At 32.6% G+C, this 4,037-nt stretch overlaps 1 long non-coding RNA gene across 1 annotated transcript; it reads left to right on the top strand.

Moving 5' to 3' along the window:
* The first annotated feature begins 1,155 nt into the window (after positions 1-1,155).
* Positions 1,156-2,211, top strand: LOC137835262 (uncharacterized). The gene is made up of 2 exons (XR_011085057.1): positions 1,156-1,460; positions 1,566-2,211. It is a non-coding gene; the product is annotated as an uncharacterized lncRNA (long non-coding RNA).
* Positions 2,212-4,037: the final 1,826 nt, after the last annotated feature.

Here is a 4,037-nt window from a genome sequence, read left to right on the forward strand (position 1 = left end):
TCGCACTCCGATGCTCAAGTCAGTAAGGGTATATCAAAGAATAAGAAACAACTAGTTTCAGTATTCAAAAAGTGTATTCAGAATTGCGTACCTTCACCTGGGACCTCAAGCCCCTTTTATAAAGTATTGCTTAGTTACCACTCGTGATGAGAATCAACTAAAGGTGGCTTTTTATAATGAAGAACAAGATCATTCGCCTTCATATTTAAAGTTTTTCTTGTTAATCTTTGCAAAAGATAAAGCCCAAGCCCAAGCCCAAGAAGGCCAAAGCCCACAAAAGCCCAAAGTCCATCCCATGAAGGGCAAGGCCAAGTATTAAATAAATATTGTTTAGAAAGGTGCTTAGAGGGAAACATTAGAAACCTCTATTGTTAAAGCATCTTTTAGGCTTTAGTTAGGAGCTTTAGGGGGGTGTATTAGTAGATAGGTGTAGGAGTAAAATAGGAGGTGCCAAAGTGAAGGAAAGAGTCACACCTTCCTCATGCATGGATTAGGCGCCGATTTTGAATAGTTTTAGGAGGGAATTTTGAATTCTCTTAGCTTTGTTTTTCAGCACCTTAGGCTATAAATAGAGGTGCTCTCCTTGTAAAATTCAAATTGGAATTAATCTAAGAAAACTCTACTCAAATTTTGAGTGAACTTTGGAGAGCTTTGAGTCTTCTTCTCTAGTCTTATCTTGATGGATCAATGGAGTCCTCAAGTGGCGGCATCACTCTCATCTAGGAGCATTCCACACTTCTAGTGGCGAGATCATCCATCATCCTTCCATCTTCATGAACATTTCTTCTCTCCTTCCTTTCTTCTTTGTTAATTCTTTGGTCTAAGCTTGTTGTCTTGTTGTTTGGTTCGGCTATTCTGTTTTTCCAGCACCTATGTTCTGTTCTTGCCTTTTAATTTTCACTTTGTTCGGTTCAAATGTGTTCTTATGCAATTCTGTTCGGTACTTCTTAGTTTTACATCTTTTTGTTGGTTCAATTTGACAATATGTGGAACATCCAAATGAGTTTGGGATTTGGTACTAGTTTTTGGTGAGTTCTTGTCTTAGAACAATGATCCAACTCTAAGAAAAGTGCCTCTATAATGTCCAACTCAAGGTGATTCCTAAGAATGTCAAGAATCATTCTCTATATGGCTAGTGGAATCACATCATTACTTCTAAATACTTATTTCCAAATAACTAATTAACATAACATTGTAATAAAACGATCAAAATCGTAGTGACACTTCAAGCTGTGATTTGAGTATTAGTAATTAGTTTACATTAACTATATGACTAAATTAATGATTTTATCATATATTATATGAGTTACTTCATTATAAAATAGGTGTTATTGGGTATCTCTCTTGCGTGAAGAGTAATTGACAGTTGAAGTTTCTGACAAGTTATTGCCAGTTGGTGACCAGAAAAGGCTCATAGGCCAAATATTGAGGATGCTCCTGATTTCTACCCTACTAAAGAGGTCTTGTGCAGTACATTTGAATTCACTTCTGTCCATACCATTGTTCTGCTTAGTTCAGTTGGCTTTATCAGAAAATCACACCTCTAACTTCTCATTTTTATCCAGGAGTTTCAAGATACTTTGAAATATATATCAAGAATTCGGTCCAGGGCTGAGCCATATGAAATTTGCCGCATCGTTCCATCATCTTCTTGGAAACCCCCTTGTCCTCTCAAGGAAAAAGTACATGGGAGGGTTCTAAATTTTCTACACGTGTACAGAGGATTAACAAACTTCAAAATCATGATTCAATGAGAAAAATGTCAAGGGTTCAAGGTAATATGAAGAGGAATAGGAGAAGATTCTCCAGAATGGGGGTGAATAATGGCACTATTTGTTGCCCTTATTATATGTTGTTCTGCTTACATTTAATTTTCTATCATTTCCAGGTGCTTTATGGAGTTGATCTGGAAACTGGAAGCATATTGCTATAGAGTTGTACCAAGACTTCTATATCACATGATAATTTGTTGCTTGGGGCTGCAAGGGAAGAAGTACGAGCTCAATGGGAGCTTAATTTGCTGAAAAAGAATACTTTGGATAATTTGCTCAATAGCCTTGGTGCAAACTCCTAGCTTGAGAAGTGTAAGTTTGCAACATATCATTAGTTGTATCCCATTCTTCCTCCGCCAGTACCCTCATCTAATCACGTGCTCTTCTCTTTCTTATTTCAGTATTTGCCACCTCTATAATGTAAACTAAGTTTATCATTTATCTCCATGCCCTCATTTTATGGTGTTTATCCATTCTATTTTTCATACATGTATGTATCTATGTACTTGTTAGATTTAGTTTATCAGTGAACTCGTAAACTAATCGTTATAGAGTTGTTTAAGTATGATTATAGAATTCTTGAATCGGAGTTGTAAGTATATATATGTCACTGTATTAAATATTTAAAAAGAGAATTTCATAGGATTAAGACTGATAATAGAACAACAATATATAAATAACCTAATAATGTAAATAACAGAGCAGCAATTTTATAGATGACTAATGAGGTGCTGGAATGTTAAGATTGGGTATTACTGAAGAAGATCTTTTAGTTGTTCTATAAGCATTGCGACATCCCTAGTCCCTTTTAATTCATTTTATTTATTGCTAAAATAAAATAGCACAATTTGGTTTATGCATCCACCAATGAGGTATTAATATATTTAAATATTTATTGATGTCTTTTATTTTATAATTATAAACATACAAATTCATTAACTTAAACTTATTTATTTTAGACATCGGATTATGGAAGTGGTGCTCCATCACCTAATCAAGTAATAGGATCAAGTGCTGGAAGCAAAATTCATTAGGGATGTTTATTTTAATTTTAACCTTGATTAGGGATGTATGAACTTTTGAACAATTATGTGTTGTAACTTTAAACTTGATTACGGATGTATGAACTTTTTATGCGTTTTAATTTTCAATTACATATAAACTTTTGAACATTATTATGTGTGCTTTAATTTTCATGGATGATTATAACTTTATACATTATTTTATTTTATTATGAAAAAGTAGTGGTTAAATTTTATAATTGTATAAAATAGATTATAAAAAAGTGGTGGTTAAATTTTATAATTGAAATAAAATAGATTAAAAAAGTGGTTAAATTTTATTTATTCAGAATTAAAATTACGTCAGTTAAAAATGTCACTACTTACATATATTATGGCGCCAGAATCTTCTTCAATGAATGTAAATTGCGACAGTTATAACTGACACTACTTACATATAAAAACCGTATCTACTTACACTATGTTTAAAGTGGCGGGTGTTGCAGCGGGTAGCGTAAAACCGCCACATTAAACTTTGTGGTGGCCAGTTCTATGGCGGTTTGGGAAACCGCCACAAGTGTATATTGTGGCGGTTATAAACGCCAGTTTATACGAAAATAACCGCCACAATATACACTTTTTTTTGTAGTGTGCAGATAGATTCTAAACACTGATTTACTGATTTCCCTATTGGATTAGTTGGGAGACAACTTGGGATCATCTGACCACAATTATACTATCATCTCTCTAGTATTTGACATGTTTATGCTGGAATCATCTTAATTTGACAGCAAAACAGCAACTATCAAAAGTCATATTGAAATGACTTATACTTGAGAAGAGTTGGCTATCGGGAAAAAGTTGGTTGAGGAGGAGTGGCGAACTACCAATCCTTTCTCATGCCAATACAATAAAATAATTAAATAAAAATAAAATTTGGAGACAAAAAATAATTAGTCACTATATTGACTAAATTAGATACTATTTTAGAGACTAAAAAATTATTGGTATCTAAAGTGGTTTCTAATATTAATAAAAATTTATAAATTGGTTTCTAAATTATTATCTAAATTAACTACCAAGGTTTTATCTACTTACTAATTTATATTTTAAATTAGTCTTTAAAAGACTAATAGAGACAGTTAGCTATTATTAGATATTATGAGATATTATAGATATATTTTGATATTTCATATTTATGTAATGGGCATAGCCCATATGTTTGTTTTCCTATATAAACATAACCCTATATGTTCAATATACA

Source organism: Phaseolus vulgaris, chromosome 5, assembly GCF_000499845.2.
Source record: "Phaseolus vulgaris cultivar G19833 chromosome 5, P. vulgaris v2.0, whole genome shotgun sequence".
Lineage (NCBI taxonomy): Eukaryota > Viridiplantae > Streptophyta > Magnoliopsida > Fabales > Fabaceae > Phaseolus > Phaseolus vulgaris.